We start from the raw sequence: 16570 nt of genomic DNA on the forward strand, positions 1-16570 counted from the left end.
TCACAGTAGCACTGCTAGGAATTTACCCAAGGGATACAGAAATGCTGATGCATAGGAGCACGTGTACCCCAATGTTCATAGCAGCACTCTCCACAATAGCTAAAACATGGAAAGAGCCTAAGTGTCCATCAACAGATGAATGGATCAAGAAGATGTGGTTTATCTATACCATGGAATACTACATGGCAATGAGAAACAATGAAATCTGGCCATGTGTAGCAACATGGATGGACCTTGAGGGTGTTATGCTGAGCGAAATAAGTCAGGCAGAGAAGGACAAATATCATATGTTTGCACGTATAGGAGGATTAGGAGGAACTTGACGGAGGAACAAGGGGGAGAAGAAGGGCGGAAATGGTGGGGGAAAGGGAGAGAGGCAAACCATGAGAGACTCTTGAATGCTGACAAAAACTGAGGACTGATGGATGTGGGGGGGAGGGGGGATGGGCATGGAGGAGGGCACTTGTGGGGATGAGCACTGAGTGTTATGTGGAAACTAATTTGACAATAAACTATTTGTAAAAAAAATAATAATAAGTAAAAAAAAAATAGCTGTTGTCATCACCCTGAGAAGCTCTGTGTTCGGGGCCTACTCACTCAATATTTGAGATATAACTGAATCAATATATGGATGAATCATCAAAAGGAACTTTACAAGGAAATAGCCCGTTTGGAAGGAGCGAATAGCCTTCACCCAGTTTGAGAGCAGAGGTCGAGATCCAGAATTTCAAAATAACCATAAGCTGTCATTTATTTACTTGGCAACGACAGTCCATGAGGGACGGGGGCCGGGGGACCCTTTCAGCCCCCGTGTGGACCAGCGCATCAGATGGAGAAACCAAAGCTGTGCTCCCGTCAGCATCCTGAGGCCGGTTTGCCTGCTCTGTAGACATGTATACAGCACACACACCATGTGACACAGGCTTCGACACATAATGCGGGCTCCTGGTAAGTGCCGTTTAAAAAGGATGCAAGTTAAGGAGACAGAAGGTGACAGACGGGCAGAGCTCATTTCCAGGGGATGAAGAGAGGCTTCAACACAGTGAGGGTGTGAGCCAGGCGGACCCACCAGGGGGCAGGATTTCAGAAGAGGATCTGGGTGGGAAGCTTGAGTTTCCTGAGGAGAGTGGGAAAGGCAGTAGAAGCCAGAGTTGGGGAGGGAGAGCCTGGGGAGCAGCAACGAGATGCCAGAGGGACGAAACCAGGGGAGGGTGTCAGGCAGGGCCTCGTTGACCTGCAGGGACTCTGGGTTTCTCCCTCAGCTGATGGGAGCCCCTGTAGGTTTGGGCTGGAGGAATGGAATGACCTGACTAGTAGTTTTGATCAGACTTCTCTGTCTGCTAGTTTGAGGAAGGTGAAGAAAGAAGGCAAAATAATAAACTATTGCCAAGAACTGTGACCAGGACATGAACATATTTATCTATTTAATCCTTGCAACAGCACTGTAAGGGAGCTGTTCTCATCTTCATTTCATAAGTGAGGAAACGTAGGCACAGAGAGGTCAGGTAACACACTCAGAATCACACAGCCAGTAAGCAGTTGGGCCGGGATTTAAAGCAGACAACCTGCGGTGCATGGTGCTAAACACTGTGGTGTAGACACCTCTCCAGTGTAACGTGCTGGGGATCAGGAGGCAGACAGCTGTCTTTCAAACACAGGGAAGGGATAACCCACTCATTTAGTAATTCCTGAGTAAATATATAAACCAAAAGAAGTCATTTCCTTGCTTATGTATTCATTCATCTCAAAAAATACTTTGCTAAGGTTCAACTAAGAAAAGAGTATAATGGGGCACCTAGGTACTTCAGCCGGTTAAGCCTCTGACTTCAGCTCAGGTCATGATCTCACTGTCCGTGAGTTCAAGCCCTGCATTGGGCTCTATGCTGTCAGCTCAGAGCCTGGAGCCTGCTTCAGATTCTGTGTCTCCCTCTCTATCTCTGCCCCTCCCCTGCTCATGTTCCATCTCTTTCTCTTTCTCAAAAATAATTAAAGATTTTTTTAATTTTTAAAAAGAAAAGAGTATATTAACATTAATTAAGCTATGATGCCTTATTTCTATAATATCTCTATGAAGCAGATACTATCATCCCCATTTCACAGATGAAGAAACTGAGACTCAGAAGGTTTAAGGAACATGCCCAGGGCTTCCTACTATGGGCACAGATCTCGTTCCCATGTGCATCCATCCATGCACAGACTCTCCCATGCACCATCCATCTCCCCTACAGCCCTGGAAGGAAAACAGGACAGGGGAAAACGTTTTGTCCACGCTAGACAGCCAGGCTGCAGCATGAGCCAGAGGAATAAATGAGAAAATTTCTGGAATCTGTTCTGGGAGTGAGGGTATTTACCACTGCCAAAACCCTCCAGAGCTGGGAAAGTGACAGTGCCCCTATGAAACCAAGTTGACAGCTGTCACCAAGCTCTTCCCGGTAGTGAAATCCAATGGGAAGACAAATGGCGGACACCCTCAGTGCTTAGGGAGAGGACGAGAGAGTTCCAGGTGTTTCATTGTTCACGGGAAGCTGCATTTGGGGAACGATCACTCACACACAGGCTCTGAGCTGTCAGTTGCCACGCAGACTGGAAACGAGAGCCTCTTTGTAGGCTGTTCCTCCACAATGTCAGGCCAACATGCTGGGGCTGCGGCTGCATCAGTGAACTACTGGCCATGTCAGGGCAGGCGGCCTGGGCACCAGGGACGGACATTATGGCTCCCTCCCATAGAACTGCCGTTCACTCGCCCCTGGATGAGCATATGCGATTGTGCCTCACTGGCTGGAACGGCAAGAGAACAAAGCTTCAGAAGGGCAACTGTCCGGAGCAGAGAGTCCAAGTCTGGTTCTATCACAGTGAGCCTCTACTGAGCCCCTAAACTGGCCGGGAGCAACCTAAGAGTTCTTTGAATCATTCAGTCTTACAACGACGACATTCAGGATGCTGTATCCTGGGGCTCAGTCCTTTGAGCCTCTGACTTTGGCTCAGGTCATGGTCTCGTGGTTCATGAGTTTGATCCCCATGTCAGGCCTTGTGTGCTGGTAGCACAGAGCCTGCTTTGGGGTCTCTGTCTGCCTCTCTCTCTGTCTTTCTCCTGCTCTTTCTCTCTCAAAAATAAATAAGCATTGGGGTGCCTGGGTGGCTCAGTCGGTTAAGCATCCGACGTCGGCTCAGGTCATGATCTTGCAGTTTGTGAGTTCGAGCCCCACATCTGGCTCTGTGCGGACACCCTGGAGCCTGCTTCTGATTCTGCATCTCTCTCTCTCTCTCTCTCTCTCTCTCTCTGCCACTCCCCACTCATCCCCTGTCTCTCTCTCTCTCTCTTAAAAGTAAGCATTAAATATATAAATAAATAAACATTTTTAAAAAGTGTGCTTTATCTCCGTTTCAGGTATGTAGACCTATGTTGCTTGGGCCACATAGCTGATAAGCAGCCTTCCGCAGTTCAGCTTCTCAGACCACAAAGCCATATTCCATTTGCTTTGCTAGAGGTGAGGCCAGCTCCACAGATCACCCCTTCTCTGTGCGCCCTGCTGCTCACACCAGTGGAACTTCTCACGGCTTCCCAGCAAACCCTCCAGTCCAGCCGGGTGGCCGGGTGACCGCCATTTCCCAAGCCCTCCAGGCCCTGCCCACATTGCAGCGTTGCTTACCATCCCGCCAGTAACCACGCCCCCCCTTCTCCCCGACAAGCCACCACTACTAGAGCACCCAGGACGACCATCCGTGAGGATCTGACTGTCAAGCCTTGAGCTCGATTGATGGCAATAATCAATAGCAGAGTTAATACTACTGCTGTCCCATCGTTTCACCTCTGCAGTTAGGTTATGACATCTCTGAGCTCTGGCAGGGAAGCGTGGGGAGGGTGGGGGAAGACGAGTACAGCTAGAAGCTGTTACACATGCCCAGACCCCTCTACTTCCAGGAGCTGAGCACAAGAGGAAGTGCAATATGCAAGCACAAAGCGTTGGTGTTTCTTGGCCAAGGGTTGGGAGGAGGCAAGCCCATAAAGAAGCAAGGGAGGGAGCCATGGGGCAGATATGGCCCCCTGTGGCCTGTGGGTACACCAGAGCCCTGTACCCTCAGAGTCATCCACCCACCAGGCCAAGTTGTAAATAAAACTGGCAAGATATGCCTTCAAATTTCTCCGATTTGTGTTACTCCATTGATCCCATAAAAGGTGCAACCACTTGGAAGGGTAATCTTGGGGCCAACAGAATCACAGTGTAAATCAGAAAGACACTAATGCTATGGCAGAGAGGACAAGAGCCCAAGTTCCTGCCTCTAAATCCTGATTCAAATGTGCACTAACTATACAAAGAAGGATGACTTGTCTGGGCTTCACCTTCCTCATCTGGAAAGTGGGTCTTAATAAGGTATAACACTTGCTCAGCTTTTTTAAAAGCTCCTTTCCCAGAGCTGATGCTCAATAAATACTGTTCATTACTGTGTTTTGTTCCATAATTTCTATGCAAGGAAAAAGAAACGATGGTTGTGATAGTTTCTCATCACCAACGTTGGAGAAAATGATTCACGAGCTTGATCTGATTTTTTATATTTCAAAACCGTTTACCCCCATTTAAACAACTTATCTTTTGTGCTATGAATCAATCCCAAAATGCATCATACAAATAGATGTCTGCCCATATTGCTGTCCCCATCTCATCTGTGAGGAGCAGCCAGATGCAATTTGCTAACAATTCCCACCTCGATGGCCAAGCATTGGCTGGCATCTCCCACACATACTCATTGTCCAAATTCCCATGTGCAAGTCTTTCGCAGCATAATGGAAAATAAAAATAAATAAAGGCATGTTTATTCATATTACTTGGTTGCTTAAAAACACACGAATATTCTGTAAAAATTTCAGTGGAGCATCACATTAGCATTGGCCCCGTAACTTGTTGCTAATGCCAAAATTGCCATTGAAGGAGGGAACATTAATTTATTCCTGGGAACACGTTACAGTGGAGACCTAAGAACAAGGTGCCACAGGGGCATATCGGTGAGAGCTGTCACCCAAAGTTTAAAAAATAATAGTAGTTTACATAATAATAATAGAAAACTACAACTCAGACAATGCTAAGCTCAGAAAGATTAAGTAATCCTCTTAAAGTCACCCAGTGAATTTTTATTTCCAACAAAAGTAAGCTGGATAACTCAGACAAATCTTTCTCTTAAAGACCATTTAAGGGCACCTGGGTGGCTCAGTCGGTTAGGCATCCAACGCTTGGTTTCGTTTCAGATCATGATCTCACGGTTTGTGGATTCGAGCTCCCAGTCCCTGTGCTTATAATGTGGAACCTGTTTGGGATTCTCTCTCACCCTCTCTCTCTGCCCCTCCCCTACTCACACTGTCTCTGTCTCTCTCAAACTAAAAAATAAAACTTTAAAATAAAAAGACAAAGGAAGAAAAAAATATTCTTGAAAACACCAATGCACTAACAAAATAGTGAGGATTCTTTGGTGGAAATCCAGTAAAGGACTGAAACCCCGACAGTTCAGCCCAGCGCTCAAGGTTACGTTAGTTGTGGGATATTTGTTGGTCAAACTGAGGTAGCCAAAAGGTTGAGCAGTACTTTTGAAGCCTTGTTGAACAAGGGGGCAAAATTACTATCCAGGGCTTTCTGAGAAAGGAAACCGAGGTAAACCACCCTTCACATAGCCTAGAGGGGCAATTAAAGGATGTACCCTAGTACTAAGAGTAAACAGATGTTGGGGCGCTTGGGTGGCTCAGTCGGTTATACATCCAACTTTGGTTCAGGCCATGATCTCACCGTTTGTGAGTTCAAGCACCGTGTCAGGCTCTGTGTTGGCAGCTCAGAGCCGGGAGCCTGCTTCAGATTCTGTGTCTCCTTCTTTCTCTGCTTCTCTCTCTGTCTCTGTCTGTCTGTCTGTCTCTCTCTCTCTGTCTCTCATTCTCTCTCTCAAAAATAAATGAAAACATTTTTTAAAACAATTTTTTAAAGTAAACTGATGTTAACCAGCTCTTTCATGGACCGTGGTCCAGATTCACATCATCTGATAGCCCAGAAAAGCTAATTTAGATTAAAGTAAATTTAGAGTAAGATGGCCCAGAATAAGTAGTACCTCTAGATCCATGGTGAAAACAACAGAAATCCTCTCCAGATATAGAGAATATCGTACTAGGCCTCAATTCATTTTAACAAATAAATTTTCACTATTATGTCTAGAATAGAATGAAAGAAAACCAGTCATAAATGAAGACAAGCACCATCAGCTAACAGAACAATCGTGCAACAGAAACAGACCCATAGAGACCCCAGATGTTGAAATTATTAGATGTTGATTATGAAACACTTACACTTTCATACATACTAGTTGTTGTTTTTTTTTAATTTTTTTTATTTCTGAGAGAGAGAGACAGTGTGATCAGGGGAGGGTCAGAGAGAGAGGGAGACACAGAATCCGAAACAGGCTCCGGGCTCTGAGTTAGTTGTCAGCACAGAGCCCGACATGGGGCTCAAACCCACTAACCGTGAGATCATGACCTGAGCCAAAGTCGGACGCTCAACCGACTGAGCCACCCAGGCACCCCATGTACATAATAGTTTTAAAGTCTCACAAAAAATCAGAAAATCTAGAAAGTGACATCATAGACTTTATTAGATAGAAGTTATAGACAGGAAATATATAACAAATTAAGAATTCAATGGAGGAATTTACAGCAGATTAGATATGGGTGAGAAAAGACCTTTCAGTGTGAAACACTATGCTATAGGAGACAGAGAGAAAGAGAAACAGAGAAAGAAAAGAAAATAGAATGGTTTTTTTATCCAAAATTATTTGAGAAAAAAATAAATATAGAAAAATAGAACAAGATAGGCAAATAAATAGCACATTATGAGATGGTCTATTTAAAGAAAAATATATCAATGATTTCAAGAAACATCAATAAAACAAATGCTCCAGGCAATACAAAGTTTATTATAACTGGGCTAAAAGTATGTATTATGAAGACTACACTGTATGTTACCTAACATGAGAACAGTTTTTTATATAAAAGAAAAACATCCATGTATGTTTACCATAAAAAGTGTCAAATATTATTATCTAAATTCATTTATAATCTACATTTTATCAGTATGTAAATTATTGAGGTCTTCTTTGTGATTTGTGATGAAAAATAAAAAAATAATAAAAAAATAAAATAAAAATCAAAGTAATATATTTTATGTAAAAGAGCTGCATTTAAAAAGTAAAGATATGAAAAGATTGAAAGAAAAAAAATGGTAAAGTATATCAAGGCAAACACTAACTACAAGAAACTAGTGCAACCATATTAATAATAAAGCTAACATAAGGGCCTCTGTGTGGCTTAGTCAGTTAAATATCCAACTCTTGATCTTAGCCTAGGTCATGATCTCACAGTTTGTGAGTTCAAGCCCCACTTTGGGCTCTGTGCTGACAGTATTGAGCCTGCTTGAGATTCTCTGTCTCTTTCTTTCTCTGCCCACCTCCCATGTGCCCTCTCTCTCCCTCACTCTCAAAAATAAATAAACATTAAAAAATTAAAAATTAAAAATAATAAAGCTAAAGTAGAATCAATAGCAAAAAGCATTTTCAGGAATAAAGAGGATTATTTCTCAATGGAAATGGGATCAATTATTTAGGAATTATAACAATTCTAAAATTTGATGGACTTAAAATATATAAAGCAAGTATTTTCAGAACTATATGGAAAAAGAGACATTTGTAATATAATAACAAATGCTAACACACTCCTTTAGTAATTGGTAAAATAAGCAGACAGTTTATTTTAAGGAAAGCTTCAGAAGAATAAAACCACGTAACCTGGTGGAAACTAAAATATAAAACATGATTGAGAAACCAATTTTTAAAGGACTATAGTGCAAGCCGTAAAGCAAGTCTTAACAAATTTCAAAAGGTTATGATCACATAGATATCCACTGTGCAATATGTCATTAACTAGACACAAAATGGCTATTTCAAATTAAGTTAATTAAAATTAAATAAAATTTAAAATTCATTTCTGCAGTTACACCTAGCCACACTTCAAGTGGTTAGTAACCACTAAGTGGCTACTTTCTTGGTAACTGTTAGTCTTTTTTAAGTTTTCTCTGTAACAGTTATACCATATTAAAACTTTTTACTCTTTAGTAACAAGCTTTTTTTTTACTAACATGTGTTTTGTCTGTCTTCCCACCTAGAAGGATACTCTGTGAAGTCAAGAACCATAGTTATCATATTTGCCCTGGGGCCTACTTAGTAGAAGTTTGTTTAATTGATTGATTAATAATTAATGGTCCTCTCTTTATTATGTTTATTAAATCGAAGTTGGCAGATTGAATGGCAGAACGATCCATGTCAAGTGGAAATTTCAAGGAAAGATTCTTAGAGAGAAGTGATCAAATATTTCACTTTCTCTCTTGGTGATATATCCTAGAAATGGCTAATGTGGAGAGGCGCTTCAATTTTGAATTTAGGAAGCCATACAAATAGCCAAATCCAAGAGGTTGAGGATCTGAAGTCACACCTGACTCAAGGATCTAAAACTCCTATCTTTTGGTATAAAGTTGTTTATAATAACCTTGTGCTATTTTTCCCCCAGAATAGGGTACGGACTCTGTCCACCAAAATCTTTAACAATTAATGGGACTCACCAATGAAAGCATGCATTCCTATTAGTCTAAGAATATCATGTTGTCCATGGAGTGATTAGAAATGAGGCAGAAACAAAATCAGACATGCTTTGTGTACCATGCTTTTGATGAAACAATAGAGGACCACTAGAAAGTTCTAAACAAAGAGAAGATAAAAGAAAGAGAGGTGTTTTGGGGGCTAATGTTTGAATTTTGAATGTCCTTATAGCTTCTCTGAATTAGGTGTAAAGGTTATATTTTTTCCTTCACTGTCCCCAGCTTTCCTGGGATGTTGGCTCCTATAGAGAAGGATTTATATATAAACCTGTGTAAAAAGTACATCTTGGGTGCCTGGGTGGTTCCATGTCTGACTATTGATTTCAGCTCATGATCTCACTGTTCATGAGTTCGAATCCTGTGTTGGGCTCTGTGCTGACAGTGTCGAGCCTGCTCTGGATTCTCTCTCTCTCTCAAAATAAATAAGAAACTTTTTTAAAGTGCATCTCTTTGAGCCAAGCTTGGAGAATGGCATCAACTACTTCTATGACATCAACAGACATCATTGTATCAATAAAATCTTCCTAAGATTTGTAAGCCAAAGCAGCCTCCTTATTTTCTATAATAGTTATAGAAACAATTCAACACAGAATTATTAAACTCAGATCATGTGTCGTGTGGTAGGCAATGAAGTGGGTACAGAAGTTTCAGCTATAAACTAGACAAGCAGGCTCCCTGTTTTCATGGTGCGTGCAATAAATGACCACACAAATAAATGCACAGAATCACTTCAGATACAGAAAAGTTCTATGAAGAAAATAAATCAGGGGGCTTTGCACAGAGAGGTGGGGAAAGATAAGCTGGGAAGAGGGGCAGCTATTCCCAAAAGGTGATATTTGAAAAACAAGGCAATGCCAGCCCAGAGAAGACTTAGAGCAGCCTGTCCAGCAGAAGTCTCTGTGGCAATAAATATGCGTGATGTCTGTGCTGTCCAATGCCCTGCTGTGGCTGTGGAGAACTTGAAATGTGGTTGGTGCAACTGAGGAACTAAATTTTTAATTTCATTTTAATCTATTTGAATTTCAACACCACACGTGGCAAGTGCCTTTCAGATTTGACACAAAGCACTCTAGCAAGGGGAGAGCAAGTGACAAAGGACCCATAGTGGAAGCTAGCCTTGTGGGTTTGAGAGAGAAATCTAGCAGAGCCAGACCATGGAACATAAGTTGGAGAGCAGTCGACGGCAGCCATGTTGGGTGGTACCTGATGCACTGTGAGGCACTGGATTTCATTCTCAGCAGAACTGGAAGCCATTTGAATGGTTTACATAGTTGATGTGATTGCCTATGACTATGGGTTGGCCCATTTTTTATAAAGGGCCAGACAGTATCTTAGTCTTTGAAGGTCACACAATCTCTATCTCATATAAGCACAAAAAGAGTCACAGATGACATGTACATGAATGAGCATGACTGTCTTCCGGTGGATTTTATTTACAACCTCATTAGAGTTTTATTGACTTACAGCTGGCGGACTGTAGTTTGCCAAACCCTGACCTAAGATCCTATGGCAAATACTGCTAGCTGCCTTCTCTATCTTCTCTCTTGCCTCATCATTGATAAGAGAGTCCAAACTTGTTCAGGATAAACTATGTGTCCAACTAAAAGTGCTCACCATCCCAGTTCCCCTGAAACTAGGGTTGACCATAAGACTCCATTATGGCCAGTGATGTAAGCAGAAAGCTCCAGGTGAGGCTTGTAGAAAAGCTTTTTAAGATAGTCAGCCCTCAGCTGGCTTGCTTTCATTCAAACTTTTGCCCTTAAAAAAATTTTTTTTATTATTTATTTGAAAGAGGGAGAGAATCCTAAGTAGGCTCCATGCTCAGCCCAGTGGGNCTCAGACACCCCTGCCTTTTTTTTTTTTTTTAATTCCTATCTGGAACTCAGATGGATATGGAACAGGCATCTTGTATATATTAGTCAACATAAATAACATAAATGGAAGCTACAGGGGCATTTCGGTGTCTCAATCAGTCGAGCATCCAACTCTTGGTTTCAGCTCAGGTCATGATCTCATCGTTCATGAGTTCGAGCCCCAACTTGGGCTCTGTGCTGACAGCACATAGCTTGCTTGGGATTCTCTCTCTCCCTCTCTGTCTCTCCCTCCCTCTCCCCCCCCGCCCCTTCCCTGCTCATTCTTTCTCTCTCTCTCAAAATAAACAAATAAATAAACTTAGGGGGGAAAAAAAGAATGGAGGCTACATGCTAAGGATAGCAGAGAACTATCCAGAAAGTGTCAGCTCTCTGGTTTATCATTTAGCAACCATACCAGCCACGGACTTGACTTCCTCCACACGTAGGCTTTTCTAACTGAATTCATTTTTTGTAACTGATTGCCTTCCTAGCTAATTCACACAGATCTTCAAGAAAACATGGCTACTGATATGATGAGGCTGAGATGGGGGTAGAATTTTGTCATGATATTAATAAAAGATAATCTATCATAAGCTACTGCTCAATAACAAACAGCCACAGTCTCTCGGCATACAACAAGCAGCTATTTCTCATGCATCTGCAGTCCACTGGGGTGATTCTGATATCTTTGCTGTGTTCGAGTTGCGTCCAGGTCTGCTACACAGAGCTCTCATGCACCTTGGATCAGCCGCCTTTTCAGGGCACATTCTACTCACAGCAATGGCAAAGGAGGAGTGGGACAAACAGAATACATAAGGGTTCTTAAGGACTGGACTTGGAACAAGCACACTGTCCCTTCTGTCCACATTCCACTGCCCCCAAGTAATTCACACGACTGAGTCCAGCGTCAAGGACTGGGAAAGTACACGCCACACTGAGCTAGAGGCAACACAAATTACAGGGCCAATGGAATGGATAAAGTGAAGGGTAAAGAATCGGGTCTAACAATTTAATATACCAGAGATAGAGAATATGAAGAAGCCAGAGCTCATTGGAGCAGATGCTTTGGTCCCTGTGAAATCTTACTGAGCCCTGTGGAGTCTCGTTAAGAAGAGTCAGCTCTTGGGGCGTCTGGTGGCTCAGTTGGTTAAGTGTCCAACTTCGGCTCGGGGCGTGATCTCACAGTCTGTGGGTTCAAGCCCTATGTCAGGCTCTGTGCTGACAGATTCAGAATATGGAGCTGCTTCGGATTCTGTGTGTGTCTCTCTCTCTGCCTCTTGCACTCTGTCTCTCTCTCACTCTCAAATATAAATAAACATTTTTACAAATTGTTTGAATAAATTAAAAAAGGAGAGTGAATTCTCAAGTCTTCTTGCTAGAAGGTGAAATAGGAATTATGCCTTTCCCCTTCGATTATTACCGTATTCTACCCAAAACCATCCATGACTCCCAGACTTCTTAATAAGAATTCTATAGATTCAAATAATGATTTCCAGACCCTAGAATAACACATGTGAAGTAGAGTTGAACCTTCCATAAGGATTCTTTCCATTAAATAGTAATAACCCTATAATACCCTTAACAATAACCTTTAGCATTAAAAACGCTTGTGTTTGATCTTTGACGATCCCTTATAAAGGCAGCCTGGAATGGGGATCCCCATGATAATGATAATGTGATAATGTGATGTGATGATTATGATAAATAACATACATATATATGTATTAAATGCTAAGAACTGTTGTGTGCATGTACAGCTTTAACGAAAATAGTTCTCTCCACAACTTCCTGAAGTAGGTACTATTATTACCACCATTTTCCAGACAAGAAATCTGAGGCACAGGGAAGTTAACTACCTTGCCTTTATCACACAGCAAGTAAGTGGCAAAAGTAAGATTTGGACCCAGGCAGTCTGGCCCCGGAGCCTAAGCAGGTAACCACGAGTTTAAAGTTCTTAGAAAAGGAGAAAACAACCCTAAGACACTTAGGGATAAGTTGCACATTAATTGACATCTATTATTTATTCAAAGCAATTGAGCTCATTTAGATTAACAGATCTGGGTAAACCCAGGGACACCACCTGATGAAAACCTGAAAACCGCTGTCTTTTTCCTCCTTTTCAGGGAGATTGGGATCATTAAATTCTAGAGGCAATGATAGTTTAATTAAAAGACAATTGCGGCATGGGAATGTTTCATTTGCGAGAGAGAAGCACTGCTTATTAGAGTGTCCCGAGAGGGACCTACCTGGTGACTGCCGATCAGATGTTGGAAGGATGCCACTGATGGAGGCTGTAATTCTTGGACTTGAAAACATGCTACTCCTCAGCACGCCACTAGCTGAGGCACCAGGGGACACTTAAAGTGGCAGTGTATGCCTAGCTTTTTGTTCCTGTAGTATGTCTGATGTATAGGAAGTTGGTAACATATTTCTGCAGCAGAAAGAACACAAGACTGGAAGACAGAGCTGAACATGGGGCACTGAGGCTGGGCACACTCTCCCACAGTAACCAGTCCTCAGCTGGGGAGCACTGGGGAGGCAGGACTGGAATGACACCTGCCCCTCCCACTAGTTCCCCCCCCCAGCAGTAGAATAGGGAGAGGGGTGAAACTGTTCCTTCCACACCACGTGGTAGACATCATGGAGGGGTTGTGACCACACAGAGAAGGGACAATACAGACCCAGAAGGGGAAGAACAGGTACAGCTCAGGGGTCTGCATGGCCCTGCCTTCCTCAGACAGAAGCTCTGAAGGCCAACAGGGCGCTGAGGTAGAAACATCTTAGGGGCAAAACTTGTTCTAGAAAACAGCATTTTTACTACCTACGTTGCTAGTCTCAACTTCACAAAATCAAACGGCTTTGAGTGCAACAGGACTCAAATCATAAGAGCCAATCCCCTCAGTCTGCAAGTGAAAAAAAGATCAAGGTTTGGGGAGGTCGACTTCCTGGGGTAAAAATAAAACTGGATTTAAACCAGCTCTTTATATTCTGAGACTGCTCACTATTTGCTAACATTCCAGCATTGGGAGTTAACTTATAAGCGAACCTGAAACCTACCTTATCTAGCTCTGCTTTCCCCCAAATGCAAGCGGAAACTGTGGTGCTTACCAAGTTTCCAACAACTTGTGCTAAATGGAAAATGTTATAAAATTATATGTGTAGTATGATCTCAGATATTCTGTGTGTGTGCGTGTGCACATGTATGTGTGTGTTGAACCAACACAGGATCTTTTTTCAACTTACAATTTTGAAGGAAGGCAAGAAATCAGATAAACAAAAAGAACAGCACTATCAATTGGAGAGGCATGTGAACCAATGTACTGATGCAGGAATGAGCCTGATACACAAAGTGCAACTACAAAAATGATCGAATAGTATAAAGATTCCCTTACCCTGGGGGTAAAGGCAAGGTTAGGATGCGGCCAGGTATGGATTTAAATCCAAGCCAGCCACGTCACCTAAGATAAATTCTTAACTGCTGAGTTATTCATTTATTCACCAACATCTGCAGCAAATATTCGTCAAGCACCCACTATGAGTAAAAATAAGTGCTAGACTGCTAGGAATTTACCCAAGGGATACAGAAATGCTGATGCATAGGAGCACATGTACCCCAATGTTCATAGCAGCACTCTCCACAATAGCTAAAACATGGAAAGAGCCTAAGTGTCCATCAACAGATGAATGGATCAAGAAGATGTGGTTTATCTATACCATGGAATACTACATGGCAATGAGAAACAATGAAATCTGGCCATGTGTAGCAACATGGATGGACCTTGAGGGTGTTATGCTGAGCGAAATAAGTCAGGCAGAGAAGGACAAATATCATATGTTTGCACGTATAGGAGGATTAGGAGGAACTTGACGGAGGAACAAGGGGGAGAAGAAGGGGGGAAATGGTGGGGGAAAGGGAGAGAGGCAAACCATGAGAGACTCTTGAATGCTGACAAAAACTGAGGACTGATGGATGTGGGGGGGAGGGGGAGATGGGCATGGAGGAGGGCACTTGTGGGGATGAGCACTGAGTGTTATGTGGAAACTAATTGGACAATAAACTATTTTTAAAAAAAAAAAGTGCTGGAGTGCTAATGCCTATAGAATTGCCTCAGTTTCCCCACCTGTCAGAATTCAGGCAAAAATACCTATGTTGCAGGGGCACCTGGGTGGCTCAGGCAGTTAGGCATCCAACTTCAGCTCAGGTCATGATCTCGAGGTTCACGAGTTCGAGCCCCGCATCAGGCTCTGTACTGACAGCTCAGAGCCTAGAGTCCTACTTTGGAGTCTGTGTCTCCCTCTGTCTCTGCACCACCCCTGCTCACACTCTGTCTCTCTCTCAAAACAATAAATTTAAAAAAAAATTTTTTAAAGAATACCTACCTTGCAGGGCTACTGTGAGAATTTAAGTAAAGTGCCTGACATTTGGCCCATCACACATGCTTGTTAAATGGTACCAGCTCCTATAGGCTGTAGCTGTAGCTTGGGTCCTATGTAAGAATTCACTGTCAGGAGTTTGGGTGGATTACCACAACTCAGAACATGTTGAGTACAAAGCAGAAATGAACAGGGGCGCCTGGGTGGCTTAGTCGGTTAAACGTCCGACTTTCGCTTAGGTCGTGATCTCGCGGTTTGTGGGTTCGAGCCCCGCGTCGGGCTCTGTGCTGACTGCCAGCTCAGAGCCTGGAGCCTGTTTCAGTCTGTGACTCCCTCTCTCTCTGGCCCTCCCCCGCTCATGCTGTCTCTCTCTCTCTCCTAGAAATAAATTAAAAAAAAAATTGAAGAAAAAAAAAAAAGCAGAAATGAACAGAGTTTCTCCCCATCGCCTTGCCGTCCCCCCAGTGACATCCCCCTCATGTATACAAATGGCGATCTTATAGCAAATGACAGTCAAGGACATCATGGGAAGCGAGTCAGTGAGGAGCAGACAGAAACGCAAAAGTACCCGTTCCTCTCAGCCATTTCCCATCCTGAACGATTTGATGCTATCAGTGAGCACCAAAGCCCTGCATCATGCAGCCATTAGCCCTTTCTATATAGGCAGCTTCTAATTAGTGGAACCAAATGAAAGAGAGGCAGAATTAAAAAAAAAAAAAAACAAAAAAGCAAACAACTATCAGTTGGAAGTAACTGACTCTGAGCCTCACAAGGAACATCAGTATCTTGGTGCTAAAGCCCAGAATGAAAAGCATGCTTCCCTTCGGTTTCAAACATGGGCGACAATGGATGTCCTACCCAGAAAAAAAGGCAAGGTCTCAAAGGAGGAAGGATGTTTGCCATCACTCCGGAGCACCTGCGAGCATAAAATGTCCCATCTGAAATTTGAGAGTCAGTCAACTGGATGTCAAAAGTTTGGCTTATACTCATAAGGGGAGGACAAAGATGTCCTTGGGAGGGAAGGAACATTCAGATGGGACTGCGGACTTCCAGAGCCCGGAGGAACCTCAGCAATCGCTAGTCCTTGAAGAGCTGAGGCAGCCGGGAGAGGTCAGAAAAGTGAAGCAACTTGCCCGAAAGAATCCAGCCAGGGAAAGCAGTGTCTCAGCTTGGACTCCCCAGAGCTTGGAGCCTCAGGGTGAGACCAAGGTTGAGGTGCAGCTGGTTTACACAAGGGCCAGTCCCAGGAAGCAGAGGTTAGGAAGCCAGAGCAAGGGAAGGAGGAAAAGCCAGACAAAGAGGGCGATGCCAAAGTCACTGTTATGGGCAACAGGAGCTCAGACTCTGACAGAATGCCCCTGAACAGTGTGCAGAATGCCCCTTAGGAGAATAAGAGGCAGGAAGCATTTGTCCAGCAGGTCCTGCCACTAAGAGGTAGATTGTCCCTGGAGGTTTTAGCCCCCCCATCTCCACACATGCACTGGCTGACCAGCCCCTGCTGGCTCCACTGTTGCAAGAGCCCTAGGACAGGAAGCCAACGCAAGGGACACCAGTACTGATGCTCTCAACAGAGAGAGAACCAAAGCCCACAGAGAGTTGCCTGCCCCCACCGCGGCTGACGGGTGGGGGGGGGGTGGGGCGGTGGAGGGGCAGCGGGATGCAGGC

Source organism: Crocuta crocuta, unplaced genomic scaffold (assembly GCF_008692635.1).
Source record: "Crocuta crocuta isolate KB4526 unplaced genomic scaffold, BGI_CrCroc_1.0 scaffold548, whole genome shotgun sequence".
NCBI lineage: Eukaryota > Metazoa > Chordata > Mammalia > Carnivora > Hyaenidae > Crocuta > Crocuta crocuta.